This window comes from Sciurus vulgaris (genome assembly GCF_902686455.1).
Source record: "Sciurus vulgaris genome assembly, chromosome: 11".
NCBI lineage: Eukaryota > Metazoa > Chordata > Mammalia > Rodentia > Sciuridae > Sciurus > Sciurus vulgaris.
Genome location: NC_136472.1, coordinates 83,513,156 through 83,529,062, shown reverse-complemented (window position 1 = coordinate 83,529,062; position 15,907 = coordinate 83,513,156). Strand labels below are relative to the sequence as shown.

Here is a 15,907-nt window from a genome sequence, read left to right as displayed (position 1 = left end):
GAACATTATACAATGTATGCATGTATTGAAACATCACATGGTATCCTATTGAATGGCCCTTTCTTCCATTTTCAAATTCAATGGTGTAGCATCTTGCTTCAGTCCTCACAATGCCTCCTTTTCTTTTTCAAACATCCCTCTGCCTCCCCATTTTTTTTTCTCCTGGTACTGGGAATTGAACCCTAGGGTATTCTACCACTGAGCTACATCCCCAGCCCTTTTTGTTTTTTATTTTGAGACAGGATCTAGGTAAGCTGACCAGAGTGGCCTCAAACTTATGATCCTTCTTCCTCAGCCTCCAGAGTTCTGGGATTGCAGGTGTCCAATACCATGCCCAGTTCCTGCAACCCTCTTATAAAGATATTTGTAATTGCATTTAGGACCCATCAAGATAATCCAGAATAAGCTCACAATCTTGAGATTCCCTAATCACATCTGCACATTCTCTTTTGCCATGTAAAGTAATATTCAAAGGTTACAGAGATTTAGGACATGACCATTCGCGGGTGGCAGGAGGGAGCCATTATTCAGCCTACCACAACAATCTTAATAAAAACTCCAAATGTGGAGTAAGTAAAAATTGTTATTTAGCTACATTAAGAAGATGGAATAGGAGGAAGCGTAAATAGCTAAAATCTTCGAACATAGTCAATATATTGCAATTAGTGAACTTAAAAGAGCAGCAATTATATGTTATTTTGAATTACTTAGAATTATGAGGTAAACAAAGGAGACAGCTAAAAATTTAAAAGTTGCTTCTGAGGAATACAACATGAACAAAAAAACTACTGTTTTTTAAGGTTTTTTTTTTTTCACTGTGTTTTGAATTGCCTGTTATATATTTTTTTATTTTATTAAAATCCTTTTTATTTTACAGATTGCATTTTGATTCATTGTACACAGATGGGGTACAATTTTCATTTCTATGAGAAAGTGCCATAATTTTATTCATTATGGCTGAATAATATTGCATTGTGTGTATATACCACAGTTTCTTTATCCATTCATCAATTGAAGGGCTTCTAGTTTGGTTGTACAATCTAGCTATTGTGAATTGAGCTTCTATGAACATTGATGTGGCTATATCACTGTAGTATGCTGATTTTGAGTCCTTTGGGTATAAACTGAGGAGTGTGATAGCTGGGTCAAATGGTGGGTCCATTCCAAGTTTTCTGAGGACTCTCCACACTGCTTTCCAGAGTGGCTGCACCAATTTGCAACTCCACCAGCAATGTATGAGTGTGCCTTTTTCCCCACATCCACGCCAACACTTATTATTGTTTGTGTTCTTGATAATAGCCATTCTAATTGGGGTTAGATGAAATCTTAGGTTGGTTTTAATTTGCATTTATCTAATTACTAGGGATGATGAGCACTTTTTTAATATATTTGTTGATCGCCTGTATATCTTCTTCTGTGAAGTGTCTGTCCATTTTCTTAGCCCATTTATTGATTGAGTTCTTTGTATTTTGGGTGTAAAATTTTTTAAGTTCTTTATAAACTTTGGAGATGAGTACTCTGTCTGAAGTTTGTGTGGAAAAGATTTTCTCCCACTCTGTAGGCTCTCTTTTCACATTATTGATTGTTTCCTGTGCTGAGAAAAAGCTTTTTAGTTTGAATCTATCCCATTTATTGATTCTTGCTTTTATTTCTTGCACTGTGGGGGTCTTGTTAAGGAAGTCTGGTCCTAAGCCAACATGATGGAGATTTGGGCTTACTTTTTCTTCTATTTTGTGAAGGGTCTCAGGTCTAATTCCTAGATCCTTGATCAATTTTGAGTTGAGTTCTGTACAGGGTGAGAGAAAGGTCTTTAATTTCATTTTACTGCATATGGATTTCTAGTTTGCCCAGCATCATTTGTTGAAGAGGCTATCATTTCTCCATTGCAAGTTTTGGCACCTTTGTCTAGTATGAGATAACTGTACTTATGTGGGTATGTCTCCATGTCTTCTATCCTGTACCATTGATCTACCTGTCAAAGCCCTAGAAAAAGAAGAACAGATCAACACCAAAAGTAATAGAAGACAGGAAATAATTAAAATCAGAGCTGAAATCAATAAAATTGAAACAAAAGAAACAATTCAAAAATTGACAAAACAAAAAGTTGGTTCTTTGAAAAAGTATACAAAGTAGACAAATCCTTAGTCACCCTAACAAAGAGAGAGAAAACTCAAATTACTAAAATTCTTGATGAAAAAGGAAATATCATGACAGACAGCACCGGAACACATAACATAATGAGAAACTACTCTGAAAATCTATGTTCCGACAAAATAGAAAATGCCAAAGACATCGACAGATTTCTAGAGACATGTGATCCTCCCAAACTGAACCAGGAGGACATATGCAATTTAAACAGATCAGTATCAAGCAATGAAATAGAAGAAACCATCAAAAACCTACCAACCAAGAAAAACCCAGGACCAGATGGATTCTTAGCTGAGTTCTAAAAGACCTTCAAAGAAGAACTCATTCCAATATTTCTCAAAGTATTCCAGGCAATAGAAAAGGAGGGAACCATACCAAACTCATTCTATGAAGCTAATATCACCCTCATACTCAAACCAGACAAAAAAACATCAAGGGAAGAAAATTTTGGATCAATATCCTTGACAAATATAGATGCAAATATCCTAAACAAAATCCTGGCAATCCACATCCAAAAACATATTAAGAAGATAGTGTACCATGATCAAGTGGGGTTCATCTCGGGAATGCAAGGTTGGTTCAACATCCATAAATCAATAAATGTAATCCATCATGTCAATAGACTTAAGGATAAAAATCATATGGTTATTTCAATTGATGCAGAAAAAGCTTTAACAAAATACAACACCCCTTCATGTTCAAAACACTAGAAAAAATAGGGATAGTAGGAATATACCTCAACATTGTAAAGGCTATGCTGAGCCCACAGCCAACATCATTCTTAATGGAGAAAAACTGAAAGCATTCCCTTTAAAAACTGGAACAAGACAGGAATGTCCTCTTTCACCACTTTTATTCAAGATCATCCTTAAAATACTAGCTAGAGCAATTAGACAGACTAAAGAAATTAAAGAGATACGAATAGGAAAAGAGTAACTCAAGCTGTCACTATTTGCTGATGTCATGAGTCTCTATTTACAGGATCCAAAAAACTCCACCAGAAAACTTCTATACCTCATAAGTGAATTCAACAAAATAGCAGGATACAAAATCAACACACATAAATCTAAAGCGCTTTTATACATAAGCGATGAAACATCTGAAAGACAAATGAAGAAAACAACTCTGTTCGCAATAGCCTCGAAAAAAAAAATAAAATACTTGGGAATCAATCTAACCAAAGAGGTCAAAGATCTGTACAATGAAAACTACAAATGATTAAAGAGAAAAATTTAAGAAGACCTGAGAAGATGGAAAGATCTCCCATGTTCTTGGATAGGCAGAACTAATATTATCAAAATGGCCATACTTCCAAACATGCTATACAGATTTAACTCAATTCCAATTAAAATCTTTATGACATTTCTCGTAGAAACAGAAAAAGCAATCATGAAATTCATCTGGAAGAACAAAGGACCCAGAATAGCCAAAGCAATCCTGGGTAGGAAGAGTAATCCAGGAGATATCACAATACCAGACCTTAAACTGTACTATAGAGCAATAGTAACAAAAATGACATGGTATTGTGCTTGTTATATTAATAATAAAATTTAATTTTATAAAAGTTTGAAAATGAATGAATTTGATTACATTTCTTGCAGTATTTGACTATATGTCCCTGCAGTAAATATTCTGTATTTCTGTTTCTTTAATATTATTGTTTTAAAACACAACATTACAGCTTCTGAACTTTTTCTACCTAGAATAAGTATGTCATGAAATAAACATGAAGTAAACAAATTTCAGCGTAGAGTAGTTATACTGTAGATTTGAAGCTTTACAAATGCTACTTCTCTCTTGAAAGTAGATCCAAATGGTTATTTCTGTTTCTGTATCTTTTCACCAGTAGTAGATTGCAAAAATGTCGTATATTCTTCCTCATGTCCATGCCCATGCAATGTAACTTATTAGCTCATCCCATCAAGAAAAAAGAGATAGAGTCTATTTCTTCACCCTCTTGACCTTATTTGATTTGACCAGCAGAAGTGATGTACCAGCTCTAAGCTTAGGCCTGAAAACTGTTGGTAAGCATCTGCTCTAATTCTTGGAACTTTGCCAGTCTACTATAATAATAAGCCAAGGAGAGTCTGCTGGATAATGAAAGACACCTGGTCCCATTCCTCAGTCAACAACCAGTCAAACCTCACAGCCAACTTGTAGCTGATCATATATACTCCTGATGAGACCAGAAGAGCCACCTAGCTGAGCTCAGCCCAAATAGAATAAATTAAATAGTTGTTGCATTAAGCCATCAAGTTTTGGTGGATTTTGTTAAGCAAAAAAGCTAACTTCTACATAGTTCCTTCACAATATGTAATTTTATTAATTTTTCTTCACTATGGCAAATACTGATAATCATCTATTTGACATCCATTTCCCCATTCTTCCTTTTTAACAAAAACCCAATTTTGATCAGGAATCCACACCTCTTCTATGTGACTTGGAGCCCCAGGGGAAGACCCTGTTTAATCAGCAGTTTTCTATTCCTCTGCTGTGATTGGTTTGAGATCAGCCCCATAACCTGAGAGGAAGCTAGCTGAGAGTTTCTGAGAAGTTTCTTGTCCTGAAAAAAAGTCACATGGAGGGGCTAGGGTGTTGCTTAATGGTGGAGCACTTGCCTAGCTTGTGTGAAGCCCTGGGTTCAAAGTTCAGCACTCCCCCTCCCCAAAACATACCATACAGAGATGATCATTTTCTCCTGCTATATTTTGACATGCCTGGAGGCGACATATGAACTTGTAGCAACCATCTTGAAACCTCAAAGGAAACACCCTGAGAAGAAAACCTGTAGGAAGGTGGAGTAAGAAGATGAAAATAACTTGGGTCTTATAACGCCTTGTGCAGTTGATTCGGTTAGCCTACCTCTGTACTAATGGTTGTGTGAAATAATATATATTTTTTAATTGCTTAGGGGGATTTTAGTTGGTTTTGTCACTACTTCTAAATGATGTTATAATAAGTACAACCTCCAAGGGAGCACAGAATGTGTTGTTTTGTTTACCACTGTGTCTCCAGTACATAGTCCAGCATCTACCCCCAGTAAGTACTTAATTGTCATTTACTGAATGAATTATCCCATTGACAATCCTTTTAAGTACACCTGCAGTTGATATATGACCAGACAGACAAAAATATAACTAGAGAGCCGGACTACTCTTGACTCTAAGCCCTTTAAGAACACAGCTGGAACTCTGCTTCACTATACTGCTCTGCAGTAAAACTTCTCTACACATTTATCTAAATGTCCTATGTCACAGAATTTTGCCATCTCTCCAATAGAGGGTGCCCATAACTGGTCTCTGGAACCCTATCCCCTTCCCCTCACCCTACCCTCCTTCAGCCTATTCTTTGCATATATTTCCCCTTGAAAATACAGTTGTCCTCACAGTGTGGTCCCTGGACCTGCAGCATGAATAGAATGTAGGAACTTATTAAAAATGCAAATTTATGGCTCCACCCCAAATTTACTAAATCAAAAACTCTGGAACAGGACAAAACAATCTGTAATTTAATAGGTGATTCTAATGCGTGCTTAAAATTTGAAAAGCACTGCTAAACAAAATATAAAAGGCAAGACTCTCTACATGCTAGGACTAAGAATATTTCGGAGCAATAAGGCATGAATCTTCCCTTTCCCCAGGATACCTTTTCATAAGAGAATAATTCTAGTTGTGTTCTAGCATGCCTTCACCTCTCTATACTCTATCCTATACTGCCTGAAACTCATTAGAAATCTCTAAGCAAAGATTTCTTAGCTCAATTTTTTATTCATCTAACATTTCCTTGAATGTCTACCATGTATGCTAAGCATTAGAAATTCAAAAATAAGGAAAGGTACCTGTTTTTAGAGCTGTCTTGGCACTGATTTTAGAACTCAGGAAACCACAAAGGTACATCCATTTCAGTGGTATATACTAAAGCAAGCAGGTTCAACCAAGTATATGACTTAAGGAAAAATGGAAGAGAAGCAATAACTCAGAAAGGCAGAGCCCTTACCAGAGGACAAACATTTATTTATTTAACAAATATTAACTAAGTCCCATGAATGTCATGCAAGAAAGCAGTCAGACTATATGGAAAGTTTCTACTACTGAGACAGGAACCACAACAATGGAACTAAAGACTGGAACAATGGAGAAAAAAAATGCTGGGCACCATAAACTGTTACTCTTTATAACACAGCATGTTTCTTCTCTGCCCTTGTACTTTTTTCAACAAGACCTGTTAGGAGAACTAGATAAAATCACAGAAGCAGAACTGCACAAAATGAAATGGTTACTGGGGAAAAACCTAAACAAAATCTCTAGCTTTACTTGTTATTAGTCAACTTAAAACTCATTAATTTTGGAGGCCACACAGCTGGATATTGTTAGTCTCCCACTGGCTTTACCATAAATAATACCCCTGACATGTGAGTTATGATGGTAACGACTACGTAGCTTACTTTTCAGGGACTTTTGCTGAAAACACTGACTCTTTACTTGGACCTGCGATATCTGATGAATGAGTGGAATGAGATGAAAGGCATGACAGGCATGGCAGCTCCGTCTTCATATTATGTCTGTTCCCTTTGTTGCCTTAATTTTCGGGTTAGATTCTGCATAGTTACTCTGCATAGTATGCGTTTTCTTCTACTGCATCCTTGTGTTATTCCAGTAGCTAGAGCAGCCAAAGCACCCAAAGTTCTTCACCTAATCATAAGGTCCAGATGGAGCCACAAGGCCACGATATTTGCATAGGATGATGGTGTCAGCTGCAAGAAAAACTCAGCAGTTCCTGGGACAAGTTGACCATGACTGCCCCATAGTCCAAATCTTATGCAAGAAGAACTGTGTCCCTGGTCAGTGGAAAATTACTGGACGTGAGCCCACACCAGCAAATCAAAAATAAACTTATATCTACCTTCGTTGAGGGAGTAGCCTGGTCCCCTGTTCAGTGCTTTCTCCCTTCAGTCGAAGCCCCAGTTAAAGCCTTGCCTCTGTGTGCTTCTGAAACTTTGGCTGTTTGGTTTCAATTGTCACCAAGTCAAAAGTTCCCATCTCCAGTAACACTACTAGGGAGGCAACCTGGCAGAAGCTATTTCTAAACCTGGCAAGGTCGGCAGAAGGAGAGGAGGAGACAGCTAGTGAAGAACCCTGTCAAGTCCCAGTGTTTTTACCGCTGATTCGTTGGCTAACCTGGTTTTGGGTCATGGACCTGAAGATTATAGAGTACAAGTCATAGAAAGAGAAGAGTCCTGTTAGGAAGCTGAGTCAGGCCCCAGTCTGGGACAGAAATTATAAGTCACAACAGAAGTGACCCAAAACATGTGCCCTTCAGTTGATGAATGGATAAAGAAACTCTGGCATATATACAATGGAATATTACTCCACCATAAAGAATGATAAAATTATGGCATTTGCAGGCAAATGGATGAAATTGGAGGATATCATGCTAAGTGAGATAAGCCAATCTCAAAAAACTAAAGGACGAATGATCTCGCTGAGAAGCGGATGAGGACATATAAGGGGGGGTAGGAGGGATTAGCGTTAGGGTTAGGGTTAGGTTTAGGGTTAGGGATAAGGAGGGTGGAAAGAATGGAGGAAGGAAGGACTGTATAGAGGGAAAAGAGGGGTGGGAGGGGTGGGGGGAAGGGAAAAAATAACAGAATGAATCAAACAAGATTGCCCTATGTAAACTTATAATTTTAAATTAAAATAAATAAATAATAATAAATTTTTTTAATTAAAGTGACCCAATAGGAAACAGCTGTTAAATCTCCACCAATCCCACCAGTAGCTTTTGACATGGGTTTGGGAGACACTAGTTTGTAATACGGAGTTTCAACTTGAGTGTGAAAAGTTGAGCTGGGCTGAACCAGACCAAGAGAAACTTTATATCATTAAATCTAATTTGTGCAATTTTGTGGTACAGTCTTATAGCTTAGCAAAAAACTGGAGTTTACTTTCTTTTTATTGTAAACAAATGGGACACATGTTGTTTCTCTGTTTGTACATGGAGCCAAGGCATACCATTAGTGTAATCACAAATTTACACAGAGTAATGTTCTTTGACTCATTCAGTTATTATTTTTCCTTCCCCCCCACCCCTCCCACCCCTCTTTTCCCTCTATACAGTTTTTCCTTCCTCCACTCATGCCCTCCTCCTTAAACCTAACCCTAAACCTAACCCTAACCCTAACACTAACCTCTCCCACCCCCCATTATGTGTCATCATCCGCTTATCAGCGAGATCATTTGTCCTTTGGTTTTTTGAGATTGGCTTATCTCACTTAGCATGATATTCTCCAATTTCATCCATTTGCCTACAAATGCCATAATTTTATCATTCTTCATGGCAGAGTAATATTCCATTGTATATATATGCCACAGTTTCTTTATCTATTCATCAACTGAAGGGCATCTAGGTTGGTTCCACAATCTGGCTATGGTGAATTGAGCAGCTATGAACATTGATGTGGCTGTATCTCTGTAGTATGCTGATTTTAAGTCCTTTAGGTATAGGCCAAGGAGTGGGATAGCTGGGTCAAATGGTGGTTCCATTCCAAGCTTTCTGAGGAATCTCCATACTGCTTTCCAAGGTGGCTGCACTAATTTGCAACACAACCAGCAATGTATGAGTGTACCTTTTTCCCCATATCCTCACCAACACCTATTGTTGCTTGTGTTCTTGATAATTACCATTCTAATTGGGGTGAGATGGAATCTTAGGGTTGTTCTGATTTGCATTTCTCTTATTATTAGAGATGTTGAACATTATTTCATATATCTGTTGATTGCTTGTAGATCTTCTTCTGTGAAGTGTCTCTTCATTTCCTTAGCCCATTTGTTGATTGGATGATTTGTATTCTTGGTGTAGAGTTTTTTGAGTTCTTTATAGATTCTGGAGATTAGCACTCTATCTGAAGTATGAGTGGCAAAGATATTCTCCCACTCTGTAGGCTCTCTCGTCACATTACTGATAGTTTCCTTTGCTGAGAGAAAGCTTATTAGTTTGAATCTATCCCAGTTATTGATTCTTGCTTTTATTTCTTGTGCTATGGGAGTCCTGTTAAGGAAGTCTGATCCTAAGCCAACAAGTTGAAGGTTTAGACCTACTTCTTCTTCTATAAGATGCAGGGTCTCTGGTCTGATTCCGAAGTCCTTGATCCATTTTGAGTTGAGTTTTGTGCAGGGTGAGAGATAGGGGTTTAATTTCGTTCTGTTGCATATGGTTTTCCAGTTTTCCAAAGCACCATTTGTTGAAGAGGCTATCTTTTCTCCATTGCATATTTTTGGCCCCTTTGTCTAGTATGAGAAAATTGTATTTATTTGGGTTTGTGTCTATGTCCTCTATTCTGAACCATTGATCTACCTGTCTATTTTGGTACCAATACCATGCCGCTTTTGTTACTGTTGCTTTGTAATAGAGTTGAAGATCTGGTATTGTGATATTTCGTGCTTGCTTGATTGCTTTAGCTATTCTGGGTTTCTTATTCTTCCAATGAATTTCATGATTGCTTGCTCTATTTCTGTAAGGTACATCATTGGGATTTTAACTGGAATTGCATTGAATCTGTATAGCACTTTTGGTAGTATGGCCACTTTGACAATATTAATTCTGCCTATCCAAGAACATGGGAGATCTTTCCATCTTCTAAGGTTGTCTTTAATTTCTTTCTTTAGTGTCCTGTAGTTCTCATTGTAGAGGTCTTTCACCTCTTTTGTGAGATTGATTCCCAAGTATTTTATTTTTTTCGATGCTATTGTGAATGGGGTAGTTTTCCTAATTTCTCTTTCTGAAGATTCATCACTTACGTATAAAAATGCATTGAATTTATGAGCATTGATCTTGTAACCTGCTACTTTACTGAATTCACTTATGAGTTCTAAGAGTTTTCTGGTGGAATTTCCAGGTTCCTCTAAATATATAATCATATCATCAGTGAACAGGGATAGTTTGAGTTCCTCTTTTCCAATTCGTATCCCTTTAATTTCTTTGGTTTGTCTAATTGCTCTGGCCAGAGTCTCAAGAACGATGTTGAATAGAAGTGGTGAAAGAGGGCATCCCTGCCTTGTTCCAGTTTTCAGAGGGAATGCTTTCAGTTTTTCACCATTTAGAATGATATTGGTCATGGGCTTAGCGTAGATGGCTGTTACAATGTTAAGGAATGTTCCCACTACCCCTATTTTTTCTAGTGTTTTGAGCATGAAGGGGTGCTGTATTTTATCGAATGCTTTTTCTGCATCTATTGAAATAATCATGTGATTCTTAACTTTTAGTCTGTTGATATGGTGAATGACATTTATTGATTTCCAGATGTTGAACCAATCTTGCATCCCTGGGATAAAACCCACTTGATCGTGGTGCACTATATTATTAATATATTTTTGTATGCGATTTGCTAAAATTTTGTTGAGAATTTTTGCATTGATGTTCATTAAGGATATTGGTCTGAAATTTTCTTTCCTCGATGTATCTCTGTCTGGTTTAGGTATCAGTGTGATATTGGCTTTACAGAATGAGTTTGGGAGGGTTCCATCCTCTTCTATTTAATGGAATACTTTGAGAAATATTGGAATGAGCTCTTCTTTAGAGGTTTTGTAGAACTCGGCTGAGAACCCATCTGGTCCCGGACTTTTCTTTGTTGGTAGGCTTTTGATGACCTCTTCTATTTCATTGCTTGAAATTGATTTAAGTTGTGTATGTCCTCCTCGTTCAGTTTAGGTAATTCATATGTCTCTAGAAACTTATTGATGTCTTCGAGGTTTTTTGTTTTGTTGGAGTACAGATTTTCAAAATAGCTTCTAATTATGTTTTGTATTTCACTCGTGTCTGTTGTGATATTTCCTTGTTCATTCCAAATTTGAGTAATTTGAGTTTTCTCCCTCTTTCTCTTTGTTAGTGTGGCTAAGGGTTTATCAATTTTGTTTATTTTTTCAAAGAACCAACTATTTATTTTGTTAATTTTTCCAATTGTTTCTTTTGTTTCAATTTTGTTGATTTTGGCTCTGATTTTAACTCTTTCCTGTCTTCTACTACTTTTGGTGTTGGTCTGCTCTTCTTTTTCTAGGGTTTTGAGCTGTAGTGATAAGCCGTTTATTTGTTGATTTCTACTTCTTTTGTTGAATGCGCTCCATGAAATAAATCTTCCTCTAAGTACTGCTTTCATAGTGTCCCAGAGGTTTTCATAGGATGTGTCTTTGTTCTCATTTACTTCTAAGAATTTTTTTATTTCCCTCCTGATGTCTTCTGTTATCCATTCATCATATAATAGTGTATTATTTAATCTCCAGGTATTGGACAAGTTTCTGTTTTTTATTCTGTCATTTATTTCTAATTTCAATCCATTATGATCTGACAGAGTACAAGGTATTATCTCTATCTTCTTGTATTTGCTAACAGTAGCTTTGTGGCATAAAACATGGTCTATTTTAGAAAAGGATCCATGTGCTGCTGAGAAGAAAGTATATTCTGTTCTTTGTTGGATGGTATATTCTATATATGTCTGTTAAGTCTAAATTGTTGATTGTGTTATTGAGATCTATGGTTTCTTTATTCAATTTTTGTTTGGAAGATCTATCCAGTGATGAGAGAGGTGTGTTAAAATTGCCTAGTATTATTGTGTTGTGTCTATTTGATTTCTGGAATTGAGAAGGATTTGTTTGACGTACAAGGATGAACCAATGTTCGGGGCATAGATATTTATGATTGTTATGTCTTGCTGATTTATGCTTCCCTTAAACAGTATGTAATGTCCTTCTTTATCCCTTCTGACTAGTTTTGGCTTGAAGTCCGCATTATCTGAAATGAGGATGGATACTGCAGCTTTTTTGCTGTGTTCATGTGCATGGTATGTTCTTTTTCCCATCCTTTCACCTTTAGTCTATGGGTATCTCTTTCTATAAGATGAGTCTCTTGCAGGCAGCATATTGTTGGATTTTTCTTTTTAATCCAATCTGCCAGTCTATGTCTTTTGATTGATGAGTTCAGGCCATTAACATTCAGGGTTATTATTTTTTTTTAATTTTTTATTTATTTTTTTATTGTAAACAAATGGGATACATGTTGTTTCTCTGTTTGTACATGTCGTAAAGGCATACCATTTGTGTAATCATAAATTGACATAGAGCAATGTTGTCTGATTCATTCTGTTATTTTTCCCCTTCCCCCCACCCCTCCCACCCCTCTTTTCCCTTCCTTCCTCCATACTTGCCCCCCTCCCTAACCCTAACTCTAACCCTAACACTAACCCTTCCCTCCCCCCCATTATGTGTCATCATCCACTTATTAGCGATATCATTCGTCCTTTGGCTTTTTGAGATTGGCTTATCTCACTTAGCATGATATTCTCCAATTTCATCCATTTGCCTGCAAATGCCATAATTTTATCATTCTTTATGGCTGAGTAATATTCCATTGTATATATATACCACAGTTTCTTATCCACTCATCAATTGAAGGGCATCTAGGTTGGTTCCACGGTTTGGCTATTGTGAATTGAGCCGCTATGAACATTGATGTGGCTGTATCTCTGTAGTATGCTGATTTTAAGTCCTTTAGGTATAGGCCAAGGAGTGGGATAGCTGGGTCAAATGGAGCGTCCATTCCGAGTTTTCTAAGGAATCTCCACACTGCTTTCCAGAGTGGCTGCACTAATTTGCAGCCCCACCAGCAATGTATGAGTGTACCTTTTTCCCCACATCCTCGCCAACACCTGTTGTTGCTCGTATTCTTGATAATCGCCATTCTAATTGGGGTGAGATGGAATCTTAGGGTGGTTTTGATTTGCATTTCTCTTATTACTAGAGATGTTGAACATTTTTCCATATGTTTGTTGATTGCTTGTAGATCTTCTTCTGTGAAATGTCTATTCATTTCCTTAGCCCATTTGTCGACTGGATTATTTGAATTCTTGGAGTAGAGTTTTTTGAGTTCTTTATAGATTCTGGAGATTAGTGCTCTATCTGAAGTATGAGTGGCAAAGATATTCTCCCATTCTGTAGGCTCTTTCTTCGCATTGCTGATAGTTTCCTTTGCTGAGAGAAAGCTTTTTAGTTTGAATCTATCCCAGTTATTGATTCTTGCTTTTATTTCTTGTGCTATGGGAGTCCTGTTAAGGAAGTCTGGTCCTAAGCCGACATGTTGAAGATCTGGACCTACTTTTTCTTCTATAATCTGCAGGGTCTCTGGTCTGATTCCGAGGTCCTTAATCCATTTTGAGTTTAGTTTCGTGCATGGTGAGAGATATGGGTTTAGTTTCATTCTGTTGCATATGGATTTCCAATTCTCCCAGCACCATTTGTTGAAGAGGCTATCTTTTTCCATTGCATATTTTTGGCACCTTTGTCTAGTATGAGAAAATTGTATTTATTTGGGTTTGTGTCAGTGTCCTCTATTCTGTACCATTGATCTACCTTTCTATTTTGGTACCAATACCATGCCGTTTTTGTTACTATTGCTTTGTAGTAGAGTTGAAGATCTGGTATTGCAATACACCCTGTTTCACTCTTCCTGCTAAGAATTGCTTTAGCTATTCTGGGTTTCTTATTCTTCCAAATAAATTTCATGATTGCTTGCTCTATTTCTGTAAGGTACGTCATTGGGATTTTAATTGGGATTGCATTGAATCTGTATAGCACTTTAGGTAGTATGGCCATTTTGACAATATTAATTCTTCCTATCCAAGAACATGGAAGATCTTTCCATCTTCTAAGGTGTTCTTTAATTTCTTTCTTTAGTGTTCTGTAGTTCTCATTGTAGAGGTCTTTCACCTCTTTTGTGAGATTGATTCCCAAGTATTTTATTTTCTTCGAGGCTATTGTGAATGGGGTAGTTTTCCTAATTTCTCTTTCTGAAGATATTGCAGATTTCCTCTATTGACTTACAATGTCCCTGAAGATGTCTATATATATCCCCTCTTAGCCGTCAGTAGGCTGAAGTCTTGGAGGAAGTTGATAATGCAGTGCTCCACAAGGAAGCTGCCTCTCTAGGAGTGGTGGCCTTCAGGTGGGGTATATTCCCTGCTAGTGGGCAGAGGTGCCTCTACTTGTTGAGCAATGGTCATCCAAAGAGGAACTAGGCTGCAGGCTGAGGCAAGGCCTGTTTGGGCCTGTGTCTCTGGTTTTACCGTCCTTGTGGGGAAACCTCACCCGGCAGGGAAGACTCACCCAGTGGGGGGTCTCGCTGGTCAGTTCCCTCCTACAGGTTCCCCTCAATTTACAGCTACCGCCTGGGCTGGGCTGCCTTCCTCTGCAATGTTCCCAGGGGCCAGGCCCTACCTCCTGGGCCTGGAAGCCTCACCCTTAGGCTGCCCCTCCTCAGAGAATCTGCCCGCAGGCCTGGAACCTTTGCTCCGCCCCTAAGCGTGTCTCTGTGCGGCTCTTCCACCAAGAAGCCTCCTAGATCCTGGGACCCTGCTCTGCACCTAATCGCCTGGCTATGCGGCCCCCTCCTCTGAGCAGCCACCTGGGGCCCCGTACAATCGCTCTGAGTCCCAGAGACCTGCCACACGCCTCTTCCTCCAGACAGCCGCCCAGTATTCTGGTGCGGTCACTAGGAGTCCAAGAAACTCACCATGTGCCTCCTCCTCCCACCAGACACCCGTAGCCCTGGGCAATCAATCACTCTGAGTCGAAGTGAGCCTCCCCGTTCCTCCTCCTCCTCCAGGTAACCCCCCAGGTGTTCAGGAGTGGTCACTCTGAGTGGCTCTGAGTCCACGTGACCCGCTGCACGCATCCTCTGGGCAACTGCCCGGAGCTCTGGTGCGGCCACTCGAGACCAAGCGACCCACCACGCTTCTCCTCCAGGCAGCCCCCCTGTGTTCAGGAGCGGTCGCTTTAAGTCCAAACAACTCACCACTCACCTCCTCCTCTGAGCAGCCGCCTGGAGCTCTAATGCAGTCACTGCGGATCCAAGTGACCCGCCGCGCTCCTCCTCCTCCTCTTCCTACTCCTCCGGGCAGGCCCCAGTGTTCAGAAGCGGTCTGAGTCCAAACAGCTCGCCACGCAGCCCCTCCTCTGGCAATCGCCTGTATCTCTGGTATAGCCACTCCAAATCCAAGCGGCCACGTTCCTCCTCCTCCTCCTCAGGGCAGGCCCCGGTGTTCTGAGTCCACACAGTTCTCCTCGCCGCTCCTCCCCTGGGCAGCCGCCGGAGCCCCAGTGGTTGCTCCGAGTCCCAGCGCTGTGCTGAGCAGCCTCCTCTACGACGCTCCCAGTTGTCCGAGTTCACTGCTCCAGAGGGGGGAGGGGCGTTACACCGGCAGCTCTACTTCACAAAGTTCCCTGCGTTCTGGGACTACCGTCCCATCCGGGATGCCTCCCCAATGGGAGAGACTCACCCGTCTGCTTTGAGTTGGTCCCAAGTGTCTCAATATCTCCTCTTTTGAATCCTGAGTCCTGGAGCAACATGAAATGCAGCCACCCTCTAGGCTGCCATCTTGAAACTCCCAGGGTTATTATTGTGATATGATTTGTATTCCCAGTCATTTGACTCATTTTTGTTTTTTGACATGATTTGGTTTCTCCTTTATTTGGCTATTCCTTTAGGTTATTTCCTCCCATTGCTGATTTGCATCATTTTTTTCATCTCTTCCTCATGGAATATTTTGCTGAAAATGTTCTGTAATGCTGGCTTTCTTTTTGTAAATTCCTTTAGCTTTTGTTTATCATGGAAGGATCTTATTTTGTCGTCAAATCTGAAGGTAAGTTTTGCTGGGTATAAGATACTTGGTTGGCATCCATTTTCTTTCAGGGCTTGGTAAATGTTGTTCCAGGCC

General features: G+C 39.2%; 1 long non-coding RNA gene across 1 annotated transcript; it reads right to left on the bottom strand.

The window, feature by feature from the left end:
- Positions 1-1,056: 1,056 nt before the first annotated feature.
- LOC306639387 lies at positions 1,057-7,129 on the bottom strand. Its single transcript, XR_013757636.1, has 3 exons — positions 6,593-7,129; positions 4,866-4,933; positions 1,057-1,983 (listed from the first exon to the last, which is right to left on the bottom strand). It is a non-coding gene; the product is annotated as an uncharacterized lncRNA (long non-coding RNA).
- Positions 7,130-15,907: the final 8,778 nt, after the last annotated feature.